Below are 25,580 nucleotides of genomic sequence, written 5' to 3' on the forward strand. Positions count from 1 at the left end.
TATCCCAAATCACCCTCACTCTGGCTGGTCTGGTCCTAGAAGCAGAGGAAAGCCAGGAAAACCCTCTCTGGAGCCCATGACCTCTACCCTCTCCCAGCCACCACCATCTTCGGGGGTAGGCTACTCCAGATGGTTGACAATACTTGCTGCCTCCACTTTCTTGATTTTCATTCTCCCAGAACTCTATAGTCTAGTTTTTGCCCCCCCTCTACCCTACCCCACTGAAACTGCTCCTACCATTGGCAGCAACAGTCTGGACCAAGACCACTTCTCGGTTCTTACTTTAACTCCGAGCCATTTGCCTTTTGATTATAATCCTTTCTTCTTGAAAAATCTCAACTCTGGGGGTTCTTAACCAGGGTTCCATGAGTTCTTAGACTGTCTTCAGGAAAAAACATCACACAGTCCTTGAAATTGTTATACAGAGTTGTACAGATGTGCATCTTTTTAGGGGGGTGGTCCAGGACATCATTCCATTCTCAAAGGAATCAATGAATTGCCAGTGTTAAGAACCAGCACTTTTGACATCTGGCTATGATTAGGTTCTTCCAGGGATGATCCAAAACAACAATGGTTGATTAGACTTTCATGTATACAGAGGTAAGTCACCAGAGCAAGGATGGTGATCTCACCTAGGAAGTCCTCAGGGACTCAGGCTCCTTCTAGCTCAGCTCTGCCAACCCCAGGATTTAGCCCTCAACCTCATAGTCCAAGATGATGTCCTCTCATGCTCCAAGCAGCATGGTAGAGTGATGGACAAAGGAGAGTGTAAAGGATATGCTCCTCCTGTCTCTCAAAGATTCCTGGATGCTGGTTTGTGACATTTCCATTACATTATTGGCCCAAACTTAGTCACATGGTCATATCTGTCTACAGAGAGGCTGGGAGATGTCTTTATTCTGGGCAGTCATGCGCCAAGCTGAAGATCCTATAACCATGGATGAAGGGTAGAATAGATATTGGGGGATAGCTATCTGCACCTGTCATACTTTCCAGGACACCTCCAAGGATGGATCCTGTTGACTGGTTTATGCTTTCCACTTCCTTCTAGGACATTATGGCTGGGAAGCTACATTTCCTAGATTTCCTTGCAGCTGGCACTCCACATGTGACTTAGGAACTGCCAATTCAATGACATTACCTGAGGCTTGATCCTGGAACGAAGAGGGGAGTAGCAGCAGGTGAGGCATCAGTTTTGCTGGTGTGGATAGAGGCCGGCTGGTTTCATGATCACCAGCTTCCTAGTTCAGCAGCTTCCTGCAGCACTAGTGTTTTTGTGGCTTCTTTCTTAATTACAATGGCAGAGGCATGGTGATTCTGAGGGTTTACAGGTATCTCCGGAAACTCCATTTTAGTCTACTCCTCCACTCCTTGCAGCAATGCTATAAGCCAGAGCTTCTCAAACTTTAATGTTCATGTGAATCACCCGAGGATCCAGGTAAAAGGTAGATATGGAGTGAGATCTCAGATTTTGCATGTCTAACAAGCTCCTGGGTAGTGTCTGATGGTCAGGATAGATTTTTGAGTCACTCGGTCCTAGGGTGTCCTCTGCTCACCTATACCTGTTCATAAATTCCTTTCTGCTTTACCTAGTGATAGCTTCTGATTATCCAAATTCTGCTGATGTTTCTTCCTTCTCTCTTAAGGGATCTTCTTCCTGTGTTTGTCCCTTAATATTGGTATAGCCCATGACTCTGGCTTAGGATCATTCTACAGACTTTTCCTGGATGATCTCCATCCTCTGGCCTTCAAACACTACCTATATGCTTCTCAAATCCCTACCTCCAATCCGTACTATCTCCTTTGCTCCAGACTGCAGTATCCACAGCTGACCAGAACTGAGTTCTACAGATGAGCAGGGCAGGAAGGAAAGCTTCTGTGGTCAAATAAGTTTGGGAAACACTGTGTTAAATAAAATGAAATTTATTTCCTTGCTAAGTTACTTCCAGAACTGTTAATGTGCTAAAATGCATTGCAAATTTCCAAGAGAGGGCATGTAATACCCAATACTTCTTAAACTTATTTGGCATCTGTATTGGATACAATCTGCTTTCTCAGTTTCTGTTACCACTGCCCAAGTCCTGGACCCCTAGCCTTTTGCTTTTCTTGAACTGTAGCCAACAGTGTAGTTCTGTGGCCCACCAGCTGCTCCTCCCTGCATCTTGCATTGTTTCTCGTCCTTCCCTGCCTCATGTCTTTTACATCATTCTTGAGGATTAGGGTTTGCACCTTCATAAAAGGCATCAGCATATAATTCTTGCCTCCGCTCTGTTTCCCAGGGGATCTGGGCTAATACAGCCTTCCACAGTCTACCCCCGCTCCCTTTTCCCCCTGCAATATTAGTATCTCCTGGAAGTCAGGCTCCTAGAACACACTTTGGAAGTGCTGTTGGTCATCTTTCCTCATATATCTACAAGCACCTAAGACTCAGCATGTCCAAGACCTAATCAATCCCTTTTCTTTTATATCCTTCACTTTTCTGGTCAATTGGCACCATATTTGCCCATCACCCAAGCTACCCGGGTGTCATTCTTTGTTTTGTTTTGAAGATCTAATTGGCTTTATTAATCAATCTCTTTCATCCATCCTTCTCTTCTTCTCATCTGACTAACAATTCTTTTTTTTTTTTTTTAAGATGTATTTATTTTAGAGGTGGGGAGGGGCAGAAGGAGAGGGAGAAGCAGACTCCCCACTGAACAGAGCCTGTCTCAGGGCTTGATCCCACGACCCCAAGATCGGATCCTGAGATCATGACCTGAGCCAAAGTCAGACACTTAACCGACTGCACCACCCAGGTGCCCCAACAATTACTCATTCTTAAAGAGGCAGTGTAGGTACCATGTTCTTATCTCATCTCCTTGGTCATCTGAGTGATATACCACTCTGCCAAGCTCTCATAGGCCCCTAAACCTGTGTCTCTTAATAGCATTTATTATACTTTATGGTAATTCCTTCCTTCCTCCTTCCTTCTTTCCTTTCCTTTTTTTTTTTTTAATTTTATTTATTTATTTGACAGAGAGAGACACAGCGAGAGAGGGAACACAAGCAGGGGAAGTGGGAGAAGGAGAAGCAGGCTTCTTGCCTAGCAGGGAGCCCAATGCAGGGCTCGATACCAGGACCCTGGGATCATGACCTGAGCCGAAGGCAGATGCTTAACGACTGAGCCACCCAGGTGCCCCTTTCCTTTCCTTTTTTAAAAAAAAATTTTTTTTAAAGATTTTTTATTTTATTTATTTGAGAGAGAGAGAGAGAGAGCACAAGAGGGGGTAGGGTCAGGGGGAGAAGCAGATTCCCTGCCGAGCAAGGAGCCTGATGTGGGACTCGATCCTGGGACTCCGGGATCATGACCTGAGCCGCAGGCAGTTGTTTAACCAACTGAGCCACCCAGGCACCCTTAAAAATGTTTTTAAATGTATCTATCTACCACTGCTCCCACCTTTGGTGTATCATTCAATTTTTAAATCCCTGGCACCCAGGATAGAGAACTAACTGAGTAATTGATAGATAGGAGTGATTGAGGTAAGTGGGAGAGAGAGAATTAAAATTTGTAAACCTTCCAGGGAGGAAAACAATTTCCCCTCTACCTTTCTGCATTCTTGGCTGAGACCCCTGTAATAAAAGACAGGTTAGGTCTGCCTGGCTGGCTCAGTCAGTAGAGCATGCGACTCATTATCTCAGGGTCATGAATTTGAGCCCCATGTTGGGTGTAGAGCCCACTTAAAAAAAGAAAAGAAAAGATAGATTAACAAAAGAAAAACAGAACTTTATTAACATGTGTACCTCATGTATACGTGGGAGATACCCAAGGGAAGATGAGTAAGCTCCTGAGGTGGCTTAGGATTCAGGATTAAATGCCATCTTAACTGGGACAAGGGAAGGGGGTATGTAGGCCTTGTAGGGGAGAGGATGTGATTTTTAGGAAAGATGAATGGGTCTTTAGAAGAATAGATGGGAAATAGGATGTTTTGTGACAAAGTCTGCCTGAGTGTGGTGTTAACTTCTCCTATCACAAGAGTCAGTCTTCCCTAGTTTATGAAATTCCTGGGGTGGGGATTTATGACAGTTGAGTTCCTTTTTGGGGGCTCTTGTCTCTAGACAGACAAGAGAAATTCAGAGAACACTCTCCCTGCATTTTCTATTTTTCAAGTGTCTACAGCTCAAACCAATCATTACACCAAAGCAGCATATTTTGGGGTAGCATGTCCTGAACTCCTGTAATCATATTTTGGCATGGCACATTCTGCTACCCTTTCTTCCTCATCTTTGAAAATTCTTCAAGAAGTTTCACAATCTGTGGGGTGCCTGGGTGGCTCAGTCAGTTAAGCGTCTGCCTTTGGAGCAGGTCATGGTTCCAGAGTCCTGGGATCAAGTCCCATGTTGGGCTCCCTGCTCAGCAGGGAGCCTGCTCCCTCTGCCCCCACCCCCACTTGTGTGTTCTCTCTCTCACAAAAATAAATAAATAAAATCTTTTTAAAAAGTTGCTTTGCTGGAACTTTCATAATGAATCTCAGAATGAACTTTTTTTTAAAGATTGATTGATTGATTGATTGATTGATTGATTGATTTGAGAGAGAGAATGAGAGATAGAGAGCACGAGAGGGGAGAGGGTCAGAGGGAGAAGCAGACCCCCTGCTGAGCAGGGAGCCCGATGTGGGACTCCATCCCGGGACTCCAGGATCATGACCTGAGCCGAAGGCAGTCGCTTAACCAACTGAGCCACCCAGGCGCCCTCTCAGAATGAACTTTTAAAAAAGCCTCTCAAGGCTAGGAAGCCACACCAGAACTCACTATCAGACTTCACATGAATATCTATACATTTGGATGAATTCTTCTCTGTTTCAGGTCCCGAAAATATCCTGAGGGGACTGAGCCTGCCAGGACTCACCTGGTAAGACGGAAAACCCTGAAAGCAAAGGTACCAGGTGGTTTCTCAAAAGGGGGCTTAATAAGCACTGGCCCCTTAAAAATCAACCCTACTGCCTTAAAGCTGTCTGGTTATATCTTAATCTGTGTTCCTCACTCTCAAATACGACATTCCAGTCAAACCCTTGGTAAAATAAGCAATATTTCCAATTGTGTCCTATTGCAAGATTCTTACTGAACTTAAGCAAATAGGCATATTGCCATGAAAATAAGAACACTCAAGAGTTTCTGAATTCTGTCATGATCAGGTAGGGAGAAAAGATAAATGCTTCAATTCTTTTTACATAGGTATACTTTGCCAACTTGCAGCCAGTCACAGATCACTTAAGGAAAAAGAGGAGAAGTCTCCTTAAATCTGGAAAGCAAAACATTAAAGAACCAGTGATGTTTCAAATAAAAAGTCATAAAAATTATAATCATCTTCATCAATTTATTCAGCCCCATGTAATTAATTCATGTTTTGCTTGATTCTGAGTTAGCAGTTTTTTAAATCGTTTTGTTTTTTCATTAGAGCTCTAGAAATTCTTACCCAGGTCAATGGTATAACCTTAACGTTATGAGAAACCTGCAATCTAGAGGACTTTTCAGAGTTCCTTCCATGAATTGTTCTGAAGAGAAAGCATTTTTGGATCATAGCTGCTTGCAGAAGCTTTTAGAAAATATCAGAGTAAAAGAATAACTGAAAGGGGCGCCTGGGTGGCTCAGTTGGTTAAGCGGCTGCCTTCGGCTCAGGTCATGATTCCAGGGTCCTGGGATCGAGCCCCGCGTCGGGCTTCCTGCTCAGCGGGGAGCCTCCTCCCTCTCCCTCTGCCTGCCTCTCTGCCTACTTGTGCTCTCTCTCTCTGTCAAATAAATAAGTAAATAAAATCTTAAAAAAAAAAAAAAAAGGGCGCCTGGGTGGCTCTGTTGGTTGGGTGGCTGCCTTCGGCTCGGGTCATGATCCTGGAGTCCCGGGATCGAGTCCCGCATTGGGCTCCCTGGTCGGCGGGGAGTCTGCTTTTCCCTCTGACCCTCCTCCCTCTCATGCTCTCTGTCTCTCATTCTCTCTCTCGCAAATAAATAAAATCTTAAAAAAAAAAAACAAAACAACTGACTGACCAAAGAAGACTTAAAAATGGTCATGATTAAAGATCTGATGATAGTTCATTTAGACAGAATTAACAAGGAAATTTGATGATCTCTGTGGCATACAACATTTTAAGATGACAACTAAAATTGCGACCGATGACATTATACCAGGATGTATCAGATTCTAGGAATTTCATTCAGTTTCTAGAACACTTATATTAATAACATATACCCATACAAATATAACCTAAGAAGGTTGCATATAACTTGCTTGACAATCCTTCCCATGTAATATAACATGTCAGATAAATCTAATCTCTCTTTTTATAAGGAGAGAGAACAAGTCTTTTGAGATGTTCCAGAAATCCTGTAGAATAATTAAGTGATAATTAAAGTGATAATTAAAGATTTAGACAAAATGACTATTAAAGATTTCAAAGGCAAATACAGAAAATTACATAGTTTTAAAAAACCTTAGCTCTTTTAATAGAGAACTATTAAAAACTTTTAATAGAGTTTTCTTAAGTAATCAAAGACCTGATATGAAGCATGGGAAATTATTTTGATTAAACACAGAATCTTTGTTTTCCAGACAGATTATTTAAAACTTTTTTTTAAAATTTTATTTATTTATTTGACAGAGAGAGACACAGCGAGAGAGGGAACACAAGCAGGGGGAGTGGGAGAGGGAGAAGCAGGCTTCCTGCCAAGCAGGGAGCCCGATGTGGGACTCGATCCCAGGACCCTGGGATCATGACCTGAGCCGAAGGCAGACGCTTAACGACTGAGCCACCCAGGCGCCCCCCAGACAGATTATTTAAAAGGTAAAGAAAAACCTTTCACAATCTCTTATCAAGAGCAAGCCAATAAAAGAGGACCACTATCTTATACCATATACAAAAATGAAATAAAAATGGATTAAAGACTTGAATGTAAGACCTGAAACCATAAAACTCCTAGAAGAAAACATAGGCAGTAAGTTCTCTGATGTTGGTCTTGGTGATGGCTTTTTTTTTTTTTTGACCCTAAAAGCAAAGGCAACAAAAGCATGAATAAACAAATGGGATTAAACTAAAAAGCCTCTGCACAGCAAAGGAAACCATCAACAAAATGAAAAGGCAACCTACTAAATGGGAGAAAATATTTGCAAATCATACGTCTGATAAGGGGTAAATATTCAAAATATACAAAGAACTCATACAACTCAACACCAGAAATACCCAAATGATCTGACAAAAAATAGGCAGAGAATCTGAATAGACATTTTTCCAAAGAATTAATACAGATGGCCAACAGGTACATGAAAAGGTACTCAACATCACTAATCAGGGAAATTTAAATCAAAACCACAATGAGGGTACCTGGGTGGCTCAGTCATTAAGCGTCTGCCTTCGGCTCGGGTCATGATCCCAGGGTGCTGGGGTCGAGCCCCATGTCAGGCTCCCTGCTCAGTGGCAAACCTGCTTCTCCCTCTCCCTCTGCTGCTCCCTCTGCCTGTTCTCTCTGTCTCTTTCTGTCAAATAAATAAATAATAATAAAATCTTAAAAACCCAAACAAACCACAATATCACCTCACACCTGTTGGAAGTGCATAAAAAACATTTGGGTTAGTTTCTATATTGCTCTGAGAGAACGTTTAATTTATATAAGCACTAGGGGCGCCTGGGTGGCTCAGTTGGTTAAGCGGCTGCCTTCGGCTCAGGTCATGATCCTGGGGTCCTGGGATCGAGCCCCACATCTGGCTCCCTGCTCAGCAGAGAGTCTGCCTCTCCCTCTCCCTCTGCCTGCCACTCTGCCTACTTGTGCTCTCTCTTTCCCTGTCAAATAAATAAATAAAATCTTAAAAAAAAAATTATATAAGCACTTACTTTTCATTAAGCCAATTAAATAGAGCTCTTTCACAATTAGACAATATCGTCCAGAGGTAGAAAAATACCACATATACTAACATACATATATAGACATACATAAACATACAAACATAGAAATCTTATAGCTTTTATTAAAATTTTAGCCATATGTTGGGTACATTAATACAAAACTTGCTAGTTTATAAAAGAACAGTTGGATCCACTCAGATGGCTAAAAGTTTTTACTTATATTTGTGGAGAGGACTTTTAAGATTTTCACTTGCCCAGTTTCCAAAAGCTCCTTTTTCCTTTTCAGCCTCAAGTAGTTGCTTTTGGGGGTCTCTGGGTCCCTCAACAGCCCCTGATGGAGAGTAGGGGGCTTAAAGTTCAAGTGTCTATAGGGAGCTGAAGGCTCAAGTGGGAAGGGAGAAGTGTGGCAGGGTAGGCAGAGTCAAAAAATTAAAGGGAATGGAATGGAAGATTGAAAGTGGCAAAAGGAAGAAGGAACAGTGGGAAGGAAGAGGTCTTAAAAGAGCCAATTTGGGGAAATCTTAAGTTTTCCAAAGAAGCCAATGGAGTTCCAAATTTATCCTCAGCAAAATCATGCCAACATGAAGGAAGTAGGGTTGGTGGAGCATGTAGTCAGCAGGGGTTTGAGAAGAGGGTTTCAGTTGACTGAGAAGTCCCCATAAGAGGAACAGGATCAAGGGAAAACAACTCCTATCAGTCTCTGAGTATCGGCTTCAAATTAGGCCAATTTTCTGACCATACAGCTCTTAAAAATCCTTTCAGGGGCAGCCGGGTGGCTCAGTTGGTTAAGCAGTTGCCTTTGGCTCAGGTCATGATCTCAGGGTCCTGGGATGGAGCCTGGCAACGGGTACCCTGCTCAGCGGGGAGCCTGCTTCTCCCTCTCCCTCTGCCCCTCCCCCTGCTTGTGCTCTCTCTCTCTCTTTCTGTCAGATAAATAAATAAAATCTTAATCCTTTCAATATATTATTATCAGCTGGAACAAACAGTAACTATTTCTGGCAGTATTAAACTTCTTTTTTAAATTATTTTTTTCCTGGGGTGCCCGGGTGACTCAGTTGGTTGAGCATCCGACTCTTGATTTCAGCTCAGGTCATGATCTCAGGGTCATGGGATCCAGCCTGGCATCATCAGGCTCCCTGCTCAGCAGGAAGTCAGTCTACTTGGGATTCTCTCTCTCCCTCTGCCCCTTCCTCCTTTCTCTCTAAAATAAATGAATAAATCTTTAAAAAAGAAATAAATTTTTTTTTCCTTTTTCATTTAAACTGAAGGTATACTTGTCAAGTGGCTCAAAACCAAGACTAATAAGCCTTTTGTGACTTAACATGGATACAGGTGGTATCCCTAAAGAGGGTGCAAAAGATGCAACCCTGACAAGATCCAGAACTACTCACTTGTACGCACGAGAACCAACAACCTGCATGCCAAATCAAGCTCTCAGGACATAAAATGAGACAAACAGGAAAGCAATAGCTGTCCCTGGGAGGGAAAGGATAAATAACCCAAGGGTATCCCAAAAACCAAATTCCTAAGAGTCACAGTTCAAAGAATTCATTCTTAAAAATATTTTTCTCACACAAATCTGAATTTGAAGATGAAGGGACAAGATAAAATTTTACCCTCCTCTCTCAATTGGGCACTACAGACAGAGATCCAGGAGAGCTGATTTTAATAAGAACTCTTACCCTTCTGCCAGTTTTCCCAGAATTCCATCTGGGTAGGGTTTCAGTGATCCCATCCTCATAATTTTCTCTCTATCCTTCTGAGTTGGCTGAGACTCCTGTAATAAAACACAGATTAACAAGAGAAAAGCAAACCGAAGTTTATTAATATATATATCTCATATATATACAGGGGAGATACCCCTGGAAAAATTAATAATTCCCCAAGGTGGCTTAGAACTCAGGATTAAGGGGGCGCCTGGGTGGCTCATTCGTTAAGTGGCTGCCTTTGGCTCAGGTCATGATCCCAGGGTCCTGGGATCGAGCCCTGCATCAGGCTCCCTGTTCGGCGGGAGGCCTGCTTCTCTCTCTCCCACTCCCCCTGCTTGTGTTCCCTCTCTTTAAAAAAAAGAACTCAGGATTAAGGGCACCTGGGTGGCTCAGTTGGTTAAGCATCTGCCTTTGGCTCAGGTCATGCTCCCAGGGTCCTGGGATCGAGTCCCACATCAGGCTCCCTGCTCAGCGGGGAGACTGCTTCTCTGCCCCCTCCCCTAGCTCCTGTGCGTTCTCTCTCTCAAATAAATAAATAAAATCGTAAAAAAAAAGAGAATTTAGGATTAAATACCATTTTAATAGGGAAATGGGAGGGGAGGATGCAGGGCTCAGAGAATAAATGATTCTGGGGAAAGTTGAATTGGCCCCTAGGAGGATAGGAGATGTAACAGTGTGTGACAGAGTTTGTCTATGTGTGGTGTGGGTTTCTAGCCTGCTCCCTTGTGATGAGAGTCAATCTTCCCTGCTTGATGAAACTCCCCGGGAGATTTATGACAACTGAGTTCCTTTTGGGGGATTTAGGCAGAGAAGGGGATTTCATTTGCTCCCTGCATTTGCTGTTTTTCAAGTACCTACAGCTTAAAATAATCAACATACCAAAGTGGCATAATTTGGGGTGGCATGTCCTGAACTCCTGCAGTCCTATTTTGGGGTGGCATATTCTGCTACCCTTCAGCCTCTACCTTAAGCAAAGAGGAAGTATTCTGAGATTGTGAGAAATACATGTTTGCTCTGCCCTAGGTTAAAGTGGCTGGAAACTGCATTTTATAATCAGCTCCAAAGCACCACTCGAAGATACTAGATAACGCGTTCAAGCAGGGCTACCGCCACACACCCCAGCATGGCCAGAGATAGGCTCCTGGCTCTCGAGGAGGCACTCTCTCTGAAGATCAGCACTGGCAGAAACCTAAGAGGAACTGCCTCCCGAAATTCTGGACCCTCAGCGCCTCACCCCAGTCCTGGCCCTGCCAAGGCTTAAGCTGGGAGTCCCACTGACTCATGCTGAGAAGCAGAAATTCATACCTGATATAAAATCAAGTTTCCTTCAGGGAAGTGTATTAGTTTCCCCCAGGGTTGCCGTAACAGTGTATCACAAACTGGGTGGCTTAAAACAACAGAAATGTATTCTCTCACAGTTCTGGAGGCTAGAAGTTTGAAATCAAGACGTCAGCAGGGTTGTTTCCCTCTGAGGACTCTGAGAGAGAATCTGTTGCATGCCCCTCTCCTGGTTTCCCACGAGAGCTAGCAATCCTGCCATTCCTTGGCTTATAGATGCATCACTAATCTCTGTCTTCATAGGGCATTCTCCCTGTGTCTTTCTGTCTTCATATGGCTGTCTTCTTTATAAGGAGTCAGTCTTATGCCAGTATGACCTCATGTTAACTAATTACATCTGCGATGACCCTATTTCCTAATCAGGTCACATTCTGAGGTACTTGGGGTTAGGACTTCCACTTATCTTTTTGGGGGGGCACAATGCAACCCATAACAGGGTAGAGAAAAATTTTATTTTCCACCAATTTTGAGAGCTGCTTTGCTGTAATTACCCTCATTTTTGTTTAAGGCAGGGTCACAAGTTGGTGAGCCAGGGCCAAATTTGGCTCCCAAACACGTTTGTTAGGTCAAGGTCTGCACCATTCCCTCATGTCATACCCTGGTCACTTCACAAGTTAAAGGCATTTGCATCAGTGACTCTTAGTTTAGAATTTGCTTTCTCAGAGAGTCTTCACTGGTAAAAATCTTAGCCTCAGAACTATCCCGAGAAGCAGAACAAGTGTGTTGCCATTTCACTGACCAGGAAACAGAAGCTCAGAAAGTAAAAGTGACTTGCCTGGATCACTTGGAAAGTGTGGATCCAGGTCTCCAGCTCCCCTGACCTGGGCTGCCTACTGAGCAGGCCCATGTCTCTGTGACCCTGATGCTGCAGGGCTGCAGTGGGCTCGCAGGGCTCCCCTTCCTCCCATTTCTCCAGCAAGGTGTTCACAGGAGGAAATGCTACCAGCACTGTTGAGTCTTAGAGACTTTTTAAAACCAGACACATTCCTGAGTGAAAACCTTTGCGGATGTTTCTCCCAGAGAGAAGAAAGTATAATGATGTGCTGAGTTGAGGGCAGTCTGGTTTTGAGCTGATCAATCTTTCCTTCTGCAGGTGTGCAAGAAAAAAAGAGTGAAAGGCATGAGATGTAGAACAACCTTAATTAAGGGTCAAGCCCCTTCTCACCAGCCTCCTTGTTTGGAGACGTTCTCTTCATAGAGGACAGCAATTCTTAGACTTCCTTTTTGGTTGCTCTTTTAAGAACTGGATCCGTGTTTCGGATCCTCTTCCTGGAAAAATGCACTCACAAATGTAAGAGAACGGAACAGAATTGCTTGGCATTTCCTTTATACCTGGTGTTCTGATATTTCATCATAATTAATCTAGGCCTAGGTCTTCCCTCTGTTCTTTTATTCTGGAATGCTTATCAAATAGGATGACAGAACTTCTGGATCCATTTTCTGTGCTTCCTAACTTCTTTTTCCCCTATGCCAACATGAGGTATTTTTATTAAGTGACTAATAAAAATGATAAAATGAAGTCCTTTAAGCCCCTTTAAGACTTGGGCCTGCCGTGTGCACAGTGACCTCCTTCTCTTCATTCTTAGCATCTATCCGAACAAATACAATCAATAATAACTAGCACTTATTGACTGCTTATTGTGCACAAGGCAATGGGCAAAGTACTTGACACATTGCCCCACTTAATTCCCGCAACAACCCTATGAAGTTGGCACAATGATTGCCCTCATTTTACAAATGAGGGAAGTGAGAGCCATAGAACAGAGGTTGGCAGACTCTAGTCAATGGGCCAAACCTGCCACTGCTTCTAATTTCTCTTTTATACCTGTGACCTCTGTTTCTTTGAACTGCATTTTAGGAGAATTTCTCCACTTGACCTTTCAACTCTGTTGTTGACTCTTCATTGATATCTATTTTGTGATTCAGCCCATTGAATTTTTATTTGGAAAAACAAGTTCTTAAATCTTTTTAATACATGAAATATCCTTTCACATTTCTTGTGAAGACGTTATTTACACTTAAGCTGAAGTCTTGTTCATTGGTAGTTACTAACTCTGTTTCTTGGATGTTAGAGTTCCTGATGATAGATTCTGAAGGCCTTGTTTCATTGTTCTGACTTTTCTCAAATGTTTAGTACTTTAAGACATTTGTTCATTTTTAAATTGTGCATTCTTGTTCTTGTCTGTCCTGTTTACTGAGCCTGCGTGTAGTAACTTCGTGGAGGAGTGGAATGTGCTGGTTGGTTGGAGATGTGGGGGTGTATAAAAGGAAGAAGAGGACCTGTCTTGTCTTTTGAGTACAGCAGTTTTCTTCCCCTCTTGGGCATTAGTTGTTGTCTGGGGCAAGGCTTTGCATCTGGCCCAAGAGCCCATACTTAATGGTTTGGTCTGGGGAAAATCCCTCTTGCAGCTGTCTGATTAGTCAAATGTGAGGAGAAGGAAGGGATTAACCACATCGGATACTCCAAGTGCATTTTCCTAATTAACCACTCCAAGGAATGGTCTAGGGCCTCTTTTCTTTATACCCATTAACTCTGAAATTGTAGTTCTTTGTTAACATTTCTACTTTCGTGCCTGTCTTCTTGTACATGAATATATATATATATATATATATATTTTTTTTTTTTTTTACCAATCTTTTATTATCTGTCTTTGGTGTTAAACTTAAAATGGTCTTCCGTACTCCCCCTCCCTTCCAAAATTATAAATATTCATCTATTTTCTTCTTTTACTATTTTTGTGATTTCATGTTTTACATTCAAATCTTTCAGCCATCTGGAATTTATTCTAATGTCAGCCATGACTTGGAACTCTAAACTTAAATTTTTTCCTAATGGTGAGCCAGTTGTACCCACCATGCTTTCCATGTGTGGGCTTTTAAAAAGCAGCTCAGCCCCCAGAGCTCCATAAAAGCCTAGGAGTTAAGAATAGAAAAGCTAGGACTATAACTCAGTCAGATCCTAATCTAGGTTCCATTACTGCTCACAATGGGACTCTGGCAGAGCTTGGTTCTCCCTAGAGGAAAGCTCTGGCCCATGATGTAAGGCCCGGAGGGCTGAGGCAGTGAGAGGATATGGAGAGAGCCCTCTAGAGTTTAATAGTTGCTGCGTTCCTGCCATTGGGCATGGCCTCATGGGAAACAGCTGCTCAGCCTTGCAAGAAAACTCCAAGGGCTCCAAGCTCTACTCTTTAACTGTATATTCTTTCATTAACCCCCATGCCCTTTTCCTATAGATCACTCAAAGTCCAGCTCATGCTACTTCTCTGTGAAGCCTGCCCTGATAGGTCCAGTGAGGCTTTGTGCCTCCTCCTAGTTCCCACTGCATTTTACACAGATCTCTAGTGTAATTTTTGTTAATTGTTGACATACTGCCGTGGATGGATAAATTAGTTAAAAAATAAACTAAGTTACTAAGCATGAAGGATGCTATCTGCCAGGTGCAGGGAGAGAAGGAAAACCTCCAAACGATATGGACTTGCTGCTGACCACGTAGCAAGTATTCATAGACGTGTTCATCTGCCATGTTTGTTGAGGCCCAGGTATTCATGGCATAGTGGTTGGTGCCCCAGAGCAGCTGTGACTTTGATGAGGTGCTTGAAGCTACAGAGTCTTTTTTTTTTTTTTTGGACCAAGTGTTAGGTCCTGAAGATACCTGGGAGAGTCAACTTTGTCTCTTTCCTCAGGGAGCTGACAACCTGATGTAGAAGTGTGTAGTCAGAATCTTGGAAGAATTTTAGTAAGGGAAGAACCAGGAATATCAAAACCCTCAAAGAGAACAAGTAATGTAGCTGAGTTGGAGGACACTTGCTCGTCTATAAAATACATGCACCAGCAGCAAACCAGCATTTCCTGTGTGCTGAATAGATGCGAGGCTCTAAACTCTTCACACACTTCCCTCATTTGTTCCTCCTGAAAACCAGGTGGCACTATCAGTTCCATTTTGTAGATGAGAAAAGGGGCTCTCAGAGAGGTAAAATGATTTACCTATGGTCACAATAAGGAAGCCACAATCCGAAGCTCAGGTGAGGAAGGGCTCAGCTTCAGCTTCAGAGAAGAACCTAATCTTTGGTCATCTGAACTCCCTCTGCCTCTCCTTTTACTTGGAACTACCTGGTGGGGTTGAACAGAATTTTCTTTTGTTTTCTGGGCCTTTGCTTCGGTGGTAGAGATAAACTAGTAGAGATAAACTCCACGCTTTCTGGTCTCTCTAGGTCTTAATACAGGGCTTTGCACACAAGCTGGCTAAATAATGCAGGAAGAAAACCAACATTTTCAAACACAGTATGTCCGTCTCAGGGCTTGCACTGTTCAAAATTTATCCCTCTGAATTCTCTCCTGAAGATTATGTGAGACGTAGCCAGGAACCATGAAAATACTCATTCCTTTGACCTGTCTTTTGCACTGTTTCCTTGGGAGTGATCACTTTTTTTCATAAGATAGTCTACACTCCGAGAATTATTTAAGAGAATTTCTTAAAATACATATAACACAAAATTTATCATCTCAACCATTTTCAAGCGTTTAGTGCAGTAATGTTTAGTATATTCACATTGTTGTGTAATATACGAAATAAACTTTTTCATCTTGCAAAACTGAAACTGTGTACCCATTAAACAACTCCCCATTCCCCACTCCTCCTGCTTCCCCTTTAAATGACAGTTCCACTTTTCATTTCTATTAATTTGACTACTCTAGATACCTCCTATAAGTGAATCATACAGTATTTGTCTTTTTGTGATTGGCTTATTTCACTTAGTGTATGTAATGTCCTGTGTAGCATGTGTCAGAATTTCCTTCCTTTTTAACACGGAATAATATTCCACCCAGATACTGTTTTTTATTTAATTTTCAACTTTTCTATTGCTTTACAGTTTCTGTTTTTGCTATCACTTCCTAGTTTTAGTGCATTGTGAAAAGAAACTGTTATCTGTATTCATTCTACTTCTTGAAATGTATTGAGGTTTTTTTGTTTGTTTTTTACGGCCTTACGTGTGGTTGTTAATGATCCATGGATACTTAACAAAGTGCAAATTCCAGGTTTTCAAGGTATGGAGCTTGATAGCTTCAATTCAATCTACCTTGCTAATTTAGCAAATCAAGTCCTCTATATCTTTACTTTTTGTATGGTTTATTGACCATGGGCTAAGAGGTGTGAATTAAAATTTTCTACTGTTACTGTATTTATATCCATTTCTCTGTGTATTTCCTATTGTTTTTGTTTTATGAATTCTGATGTTACATTATTTTGTGCATAAATATTTATGACAGATCTTCATTGTTGCTCTCTGCCTTTATCATTATAATATTTTTGCCTGTATCTTATTTTCTGATTTTCTGTGAATTCAACCGTGTCTAATATTAATACCAAAACCTTTGTTTTCTTGTTGCGTGTATTTGCGTGTATGGCATTTGTTCTTGTTTTCTATTTTTTCCTACTCTTTTACTTTCAGTATTTCTGAGGAACACTATTTTAGATATATCTCTTGCACACAGCACTAGTTGGGTTTTATTTTGTGATTCAATGAGCTGTTTCTGAAGAGTAAGGTTACCAGGTCAAAGTTAAAGAAAGCTTCTATACTTCTTGACCCCCATGGCCAAATAAATTGTTCTCCACTGGCTGGACCACTTTATCCAGTCACCAGTCATTTAGAAGCAAACCATCTTCCCACCATTTGCCAGCATGGCTATTATACTGCTGCTTAAATTTTTAATAGGTGAAAATGGGACCTCATTGTTCTCACATTTGCTTTTCTTGGCTTTATCTAATTCTACTTTAAGTAAATAAAGATGGAGGGAAAAAGAAGTCAAAATGAGGGGTGCCTGGCTGGCTCAGTCGGTGGAATGTGTGGCTCTTGATCTCAGGGTTGTGAGTTCAAGCCCCACATTGGGTGTAGAGATTACTTAAAAAATGATAAAATCTTAAAAAAAAAAGTCACAATGAAACAGTCCTTTTCAGATATCTCCAGCGAGATTAAGATGGGTGGTGGTGTTTCTTATTCTAGATTCCCATGGCATTGGACCAATCACTTCCCACAGGTTCCTCAGCTTGGGCTTTGAATTTTCCCAGGAGAAATTATCAAGGTTCCTTCCTCACAGCCCAACACCTTGCTTTCTTTCCTTCTGTAGTGAATAGGCAACATAACATAATAGGAAGTTATAGGGTTTGGAGCTAGATTAAATGGATTTAAATCCCAGCTCCATCTCTATTTACTAGCTGTGTGATCTATGACAGTTACTTACCCTCTCTGTGCCTTGATTTCCTGAAGTAATAATTCTCAAGGGTAATAATGACTACAACAGTGACACCTGTTGGGGTTGTTGTGCAGAAGAATTAATTTATGCCTACTCAGACAGGATTTTTTTAAAAAGTAATCTCTACACCCAATGTGGGGCTGGAACTCACAACCCCAAGATCAAGAGTCACATGTTTTACTGACTGAAACAGCCAGACACTGCAGGATTATTATTATTAGCTCCACTTCTGTGAAATACTCCTTTTTCACTTCAACTATAAGGTTTTGGTGGAAGCTTTTTCCTTTTTAGATGACCCTGCTTCCTTAGCTGATGCATTAGGTGTTAGGCCAGGGGCATGGTCCCAACACAAGCCAATCAGAGTCCTCTCCTGGGATCTCTGAAATTGGGACCTGAGAAAGGAAGCATTTAGTGATTCTCTGGCTGGGGAGCGGTCAGATGTGAGACCCAGGCTCCTGGCAGCCATGCTTCCAGCCTGTGGGGGAAGCCAGGTTGTGAGAATGAGGCTGACAGACATGTGGAGAGAAGGAGACATTAGAGATGGAAAGAGTCTGGCATTGTTGGACTCCTTCATTCTGGTGGTCCCCAAATGCACCTTATAAGCTTCCCACTCCTCCTAGGCTTGCTTGATTGAACTTCTGCCACTTGCCACCAAAAAAGGGTTTTAATATACTTCCTAAGGCACCTTAGGACAGTAAAGATTATGAGGTCTCCCATTTGTCTGTCCACCTCTCTCTAAAAAGCCAAAAGCTCTGGCAACCCTAAGACACACACACACACAGAGAGAGAGAGAGAGAGAGAAGGCAATTCCTAGTTTCTTGGAGTCAGCTGTGACTCCTTCCTTGCCCATGCTGCCTGCATGTGTTTCTACTTCTCCACGCACATCAAAAGACAGCTGTACCAATGTACAGGCCTAAGGAACTGTACTTGCTAAACAGGATGTGATCCCAGAAATGTGTGCCTTTTTCTGTACACCCCTTGTCCTATTTTCACTGCCCTATTGAGTAATTCACAAATATATAATGAGCACCTGCCAAGAACCATGTCAGGCCTGGGGCCCCAGAGAGGCAGCAAACAGTTCCTGATGTCAAGGATCCTGCAGCTTGTAGGGCTGTCCAGCTGTCAAAAGACGGCTCCGAGAGAGACAGTAGGGTGAGTGTTAAACAGATGCTTTTGCCAAGTGCTGCAAGAGCTCACAGGAGGCTCCATTACTGGTTGCCTGGGACAGTCATCTGGCTGGTCTATCCGCCTCCAGCTTCTCCCCATCCCAGTCCACCCTGTCCACTGCTGCCAGACTGTCTTTCTGAACACAGCTCAGTTGTGCAAGCCTCTGCCTCTGCCTTCTGCAGGTTGAAACCCCCATTCCTTAACCTGGCAAGATACTAATCCAGATAATCTCAGCCACATTGTCCACTGCTCCCTATTCAACCCACTCACCTTCATTGTACACATTCAGTGTCTCCCCACCACTGTGCCCCTCCTCACTCTGTTCCTTCTGTTGGTGATCCCTGCATGTCTCAACAGTATACACCTTCCAAGGTGTGATGACAAATGCCTTTCTTCTCTCATGGGCCTGCTCTGACCATCTGGCTATGTTGCTGTGTTGAGAAGGATTCTGTGGCTATACCCGGGCTTAGTGAAAGAGTAAAAGAATCAGTTAGCAAAATCTGCCATAGACACCAGATTGAGTGAGTACTGACAGCAGGGAAGGGGGTGGGGATGAACGGCACACTAGGGGTACATATGCAGACTCTATTCCAGGTCCAGGTCTAACGCATCTCCTTCATCCCCATGAAAACTTCCTTGCTCTTCCAAGTTAAATTAACCTCTTTTTTTTTTCCCTGAATGTTTATAACCTTCTCTCTACACCTCCGTGAGAGCATAGATTGCTCCTACCTTGTATGGGTACACCTGTTTTTTGTCCTGTTTTGTTTGTTTTCTATTTGAGGAGACAGATGGTATCCTACAGAGGATGATACAGGTAGGGATTCAAAGCACATTAACTAAATGGATGAAACGATGTGGAACACCAAGATGAGTGTACAGATACAGAAGAGCCTCGAGGGGCCTTTCCTGATAAGATGACTTAGTCTATAAGCCTTGACCCAGACCAGACTCCGAGGATGGTGTTATTGTGGCCATGTTCTCACTCCTGAATGGATTTCCTGCATTGTTACTTCTGTCTCACTTGTTATTTGCTACCTACTTGTGAGTCTGTGACCACTGAAGTCTGAGCTCCCAGCCTTGCCTTCTTTCCTTTACTTAGTAAACCATTTTTTAGGCAGGGGGAGGGGCAGGAGAGAGAGAGAATCTTAAGCAAATTCCATGCCCAGTGCGGAGCCTGAAGTGGGGCTCAATCTTACAACCCAGGAGATCATGACCTGAGCCAAAATCAAGACTCAATACACCATTTTTGATGCCTCCTTGATGGCCAGTTCTGTGCTCGCTGTTAGGGGCACATGGATGATGTCCTGCCTTCAGTCCGATCACCGACTTGGGGAGAGTGAGGTGGAGGTGGAGAAAGACTGCGAGCTGAGTCATAGGGAACAAGAGAGCAGTGATGTGCACCCTAAGAGAAGAGCAGGAGAATGCTGAGGGAGAACAGCAGAAGGCTGCTGGAGGAGTGAGGGGGTGGGGGTTGTTGACACACCCACCCACACCTGCCAAATTCCCTCTTGGTCCTAACTGTGTCGCCTGATTGCTGCAAGCTTCTTCCCCAGTTTCAGGACCCAAATGGATGGAGTCAGGACCTATTTAAACAGCCTCAGTATACCCTAACACCCCCTACCTGGCCCCAACCCACACAAACCTCAAGAGCACACAGCACTAATTTCCTTTCTAGACCTGGGATCCTCATGCTACCCACTGAACTCCCTTGAGTATCTCTTGCTGTAGTTCACATCTGGGACTCTGGGCCCAGGTAAGCACCCAGGCTCCTGAGTGGCACAGGGGGCCCTGGTTTTCCAGTCCTCAGGCCTGGGTGACCACCATGGGCATCTGTGATGTCCCCAAATTATTACAGGGTCTCCAGAACAATCACCAGATTTGCTAAAGTTGCTCTGCTCTTCCGTCCCTCTGGGTTTCTGGTCCTACCGCAGGCACCTCCCTCCCCCTCCTACCAACTCCCCCTCTCTCCACCTACAAACATGTTTAGGCTGCGGACCCAGCTGCAGAGCTGTCTAACCCTGTTGGCAGGAGACGGGCTGGCTCCAGAGAGCCGGCTGGAGGGGAATGCAGAGGCTCACATTTCTTTAGCTCGTGCCAAACATTATTCAGACATAGCTTTTCAGACAGACACAAATTGCTCATCCAATAAACACAGAAGGGCTAATCCCAGGACATTTATCACAGTGGGGAAAGATGAGAGAAAGGACAGTCACAAGAGGCCTTTGAGAGCTGGCCTGGCATGGCTGGCCCAAGGGGAGGTGGTGAGACCTCCATGCACCCATGGGGTTTTCTCCTTAGAGGGCCTGAAACCCAGCACCGGAGCTTTGGGATTTGCTTTCGTCGTGACATCCAAAGCCTGCGTTGGTGCATACACTTCCCGTGGTGAACAGAGGGAAGAAATCAACATGGGTCAGGTGCCTTTGTGGGCAGACAGACCTTACCTCCAGTTGTCAATGGTCATGTGGGATAGATGGCTACAGGGACTTCCTATATTTCCCCCAACATGCACACACAAAATGTCCTCAAGGCATTCTGTAGTTGTGTGCAGAGTTCTCAGGAGATGTCCCTCCTGGCTTGGAATCTCTCATTTCTGGAATTCTCATTTCTGACAGGTGTGAGAGCATGGCTGCTGAGAAAGCAGGTTGAGGGACTAGGCTGACCACCGTGCCAGGGGATCAGAGACATGGGGATCCTCTGTCCACAGCAGAGGGCTAGCCAAGCCATTGAAGTCCTTTCCTGGTCCCTTTCTGCTAGGTCCTTCTAAAGAGCCCCATGAGCATTCCCCTTCAGGGACTGTGCCCAGAAATGAGAGAAACTAGACCCTGATCTGAGGACCAACATCAGAGCCCAGGGAGAGGAGGACCAGGTGAAGCCTCTGTAGATAGCCTGGGTCCCCCACTGCCCTATGTCTGGGTCTGTGCCATGCCACTGAGACTGGAAAGAATGCCCAGGGGTGAGGGTCTCCTTAGTGGGAGGAGACAATGACTAGATCGGGGTAAGGGCATGATAATAATTGTCAACTTTGATACAGTCAGGCGCTATTCTCACTTTTCTCATAACAACACGATGAAGTAGGAATAGTATTATTGGTACTACTTTCCAGTGAGGCACTGAGAGTTTAGATAATTTACCTAAGGTCACCCAATTAGTGAATGGGAGGCTTCAGAATCTGTGCTCTTAATTTGCCATATGGTCTATGGGTGTAAGTAGAGATGCAGTGATTTCAGAAAGCAGTTCAGAAATTCCAGTTGTGTGGGAATCCTCAGGATGGTGGGGTTTGGAGGTCTGGAGTTACCAGAACTGGGATGATGCTTTCTTTCTTTTTTTAAAGACTTTATTTATTTATTTGAGAGCGAGAGCGAGAGAGAAAGAGAGATTGAGAGAATGAGTGGGGAGCGGCAGAGGGAGAAGCAGACTCCTTGCGGAGCAAGGAGCCCAACATGGGACTCGATCCCAGGACCCTGGGATCATGACCTGAGCTGAAGGCAGACGCTTAACCAATTGAGCCACCCAGGGGCTGGGGATGATGCTTTCAAGGCACAGTGTTAAAACAGGTTTCCACTGAGGACCCGAGGGCTTTAAAATTAGGATGACTAACGCTCCCTGGTTTTCCAGAACTGGGTCCTGTGACATGGGATGGTCCTGGGCAAACAGAAGTAAGTTTACCAATCTATCTGTAACAAAAGGGCTGGGCTTGAATCATTGCCACAGACTTCAGGACCCACCTGTGGGCTAAACTCCTTCTTGCACCTCCCAGGCTAGAGATTCACAGAGTGGCATGCTGATGAGGAAGATGGGCAGAATAACAACCAGCCAGCAGCAGCTCTTCCCAGACACTTGGGAGGAACCAACTATACCATCAAGGGGCTCTACAGTAGGGACACCACAGCCCTCAAAGATTAGTGGAAACAAGGTGCCTTATGGTGTGGCCAGTCCGAACACAATCAGGAAGGCTGAGGCAAATTCTCAGGCGAGATGTGGCAGCCAGACAGGCAGCATGAACCTGGTGGTCTCAAAGGAGGCCAGAGGCAGGGCCCAGCCCACTGCCTGCAGGAAGTTTCTTTTCTGGTTCCTGAGACTTCATTCCTGCTAGGGATGACCTCTCATCTACCCACATACCTGGTAAACCCACTTGACCTGCAGTCCTAGGCCCAGCAGCTCTACCCTTCTCCCTCTCTGGCTTTGTCCCCACTTGTTACATGAGCATGTCTGTCAGTCTCATTGGTTGCAAAGATCTGAAACTCACTAATGCAACACCTAGAGGATTTCAGTATAAGGAGACTGGGTTCTGAGGCACAGAAATGCTATTAGGCCTCAGGAGGGAGGAGAATGGGGCAAGAAGCCGAAGGAATGTAGGTAGTGCTCTCTTCATTTCTAGGTACTTTTTGTGGTCTCTTTTTTTCAATCAGTTTTCTTTGCTTCTCTATGTATTGGCAGAAGGTGGAATATTTATATAATTTCAATTCCAGCCATACCTAGGGTCTGACTGACCATCCTGAATCTCAAAACCAAATTCTCAAGAGAGACCCTCTCACTGGCCCAGCTTAGGTCAGATGCTCACCTTTGGTCCAATCAGCTGTGGCTGGTAGGTGGGTTCAAGCAGTACAAAAATGGATATGGAGGACCAGTCCCAGGAGGGTCAAGGTTTTTGGAAAAAGAGTCACCAGAAGCTGGCTAGACACTTTCACTTTCTATCATATAGATTTCCTAGAACTGATAGGTAACTGTGCCTTCCCTTCGCAGAGTTTATAAAATTTCTTTTGTGGGTCCCTTCGTGCTTGGTTCAGTGTTATTCTCACTCTTGAATATTGTAAAAATTAATTTGGGTAACTGTGGTAAACCATTCAAAAATCTAGTTCTTAAGCCTGGTGACCCATCACCTCTACCTTACACAGCACTCTGTCTTTTTCTCCTTTGTTTTATGGTTTAGGATCTGGCTACTCAAAGTGAGACTGACAGACCAACAGCATTGTAGTTCTTTTTTTTTTTTTTTTTTAAGATTTTATTTATTTATTTGAGAGAGAGGAGAGACAGAGAGCATGAGAGGGAGGAGGGTCAGAGGGATAAGCAGACTCCCTGCTGAGCAGGGAGCACAACGTGGAACTTGATCCCAGGACTCCAGGATCGTGACCTGAGCTGAAGGCAGTCGCTTAACCAACTGAACCACCCAGGTGCGCCCCAGCATTGCAGTTCTTATTAGAACTGCAGAATTCCCCACCCCCTCCCACATATTCGAGTAGCTTCTGCATTTTAACATCTCCCCAGGTGATTTTCATTAAAGTCTGGTAAGCACTGGAGGAGCTTCTTGTCCTATCTCTCCTAATAGGCTAGAAATTCTGATGGCAGGGTCTCCATTCAGCAGACGTCTGGCATACACTTTTTATGTTCAAAGTGCCTTGCATTGTCTTGCAAGGGACAAAACTCCTCAAATGCAGTAATGAGGGATTAAAACTTAGAATAGTGGTTGAAGAAGATGAATTAATTACATGGTATCTGAATTTTGCTTTGAAATAATCCTACAGGAGGTGGAGGGAAGTTGGAGGTATAGAGGAAGCAAACATGGGGTGATGGAAACATTGAGGTTCATTATACTATTCTTCCTACTTTTGTGTATTTTTGAAATTTTTGATAATAAAAATTAAAAGGAATAATGGTGGAATACATTGTAAGAAATCATCTAGCTGCTTAAAATAAATTTGTTTCCTGGCCAAATGAAGTAAATGAAGTAAATCCATTCCACTTCCAAGTGGGATTGCACAATTCCTGTCAGAGACTTTTGGAGGACGCGTGCAGTAGGAAGAAGTTTGGAACATTGGTCATGTGCAAATGATTTTCTAATTTTGCAAAAGTCAGGGTGGTAGTTTCTTTCTGTCACTTCAAGCTGAGACTTGAGGAAAAGAAGGGAAACTTGCCAACTCATGTAATTCATCAGTCCAGGGGCCATCAAATATGGCCATACTAGGGCACATATCCCTGCCTCCGTATTGGCTTAATTCTCAGGCAGGCTCTTTCCACGATAGCCGTAGGGGGTTAAATAGTGTACGCCCCAAATTCATGTCTACCCACAACCTCAGAATAGATCTTGTTTGGAAATAGGGTCTTTGCAGATATAATTGGTTACGTCAAGATGAGGTCATACTGGATTAGAGTGGGCCCTATTTCCAGTAATTTGTGTCCTAGCAAAAAGAGGAGAGGACACGTCGACAGAAGAGGAGCATACACAGAGAAGGCCATGTGAAGACAGAGGCAGAATGGAGTGATGCAGCTAAAAACCAATGAATGCTGGGCTGCTGGGAGCCACCAGGAGCAAGAAGAAGCAAGGAAAGATTCTTTCCTAGAGCTTTCAGAAGGAGCTGGGCTCTGCTGCCCTCTTGATTTTGGATTTCTAGCTTTCAGAACTGTGAGAGAATAAAGTTCTGTTGTTTTTAGCCACCAAGTGTTTGGGAATTTGTTACAGAGTCCTAGAAAACTAATATTAATACCCTTGGCAACTCCAGGATGGCCACCCCAGAGGAAAGGAAGAGACTTTTTCTCAGTATTTCTCAATATTTCTCAATCAGAATTCCTGAGGGAAGATGTGATCTTTGTTTCTTGGCCTCCTTGGACCGTGTGTCAATCCCTGAACCAGTCACTGTGGCCAGAGGGAAACAGTGCTCTGATTGGCCAAATATAAGTCCACTGAGGAGCCCTATCCCAATTAATTATATGGTATTTGAGTTCTGAGGTTAGCCTATCCCAACCACACAGTGGAAGAGTGGACCTTCTCTTACCATAAGGAGGAATGAATAAAGAGAAGACAAAATTAACACCAGTCCATTACAAAGAGAAAAGGTTGATTCTGCAAACTATATTTACCCAGGAATAGATTTTTAAAGATATAAAGGAAGTAGAGATTTCTCAGAATAAGTCAGGGCCAGGGCAATCAAATTTCCTTTTATGGCAGGTCCCTGACCTGACAGATCAGAGATGTACTTGATAGTCTGTTGGCAAACTGGGTCTTCAGCAGGGCCTTTAACAATCTCTGCCAAGAGATCCTTATGGATAAAATGGGAAAAATGAGTTGGATGATAGTACAGTTAAGAGGAAAAGTAACCTGCTAAATGACTGGAGTAAACCTTTGCCATAATATTTGTCCACTCAATATGCAATCCCTTATTTTGGAATAATTTTCTAAAAATAATACAATATTGGAGGACTGTAATGCCCTGGCTCCCACCGTGGAAGCAGAAAGAAGGTTCTCCTT

At 43.6% G+C, this 25,580-nt stretch overlaps 1 long non-coding RNA gene across 1 annotated transcript; it reads left to right on the plus strand.

Moving 5' to 3' along the window:
* Window positions 1–1,151: 1,151 nt before the first annotated feature.
* Window positions 1,152–24,594, plus strand: LOC118018028. The gene is made up of 3 exons (XR_004681296.1): window positions 1,152–1,181; window positions 4,843–4,888; window positions 24,518–24,594. It is a non-coding gene; the product is annotated as an uncharacterized LOC118018028 (long non-coding RNA).
* Window positions 24,595–25,580: the final 986 nt, after the last annotated feature.

The sequence above is a fragment of the Mirounga leonina genome, unplaced genomic scaffold, assembly GCF_011800145.1.
Source record: "Mirounga leonina isolate KUSES-001 unplaced genomic scaffold, KU_Mleo_1.0 Mir_170, whole genome shotgun sequence".
In the NCBI taxonomy this organism is placed as follows: domain Eukaryota; kingdom Metazoa; phylum Chordata; class Mammalia; order Carnivora; family Phocidae; genus Mirounga; species Mirounga leonina.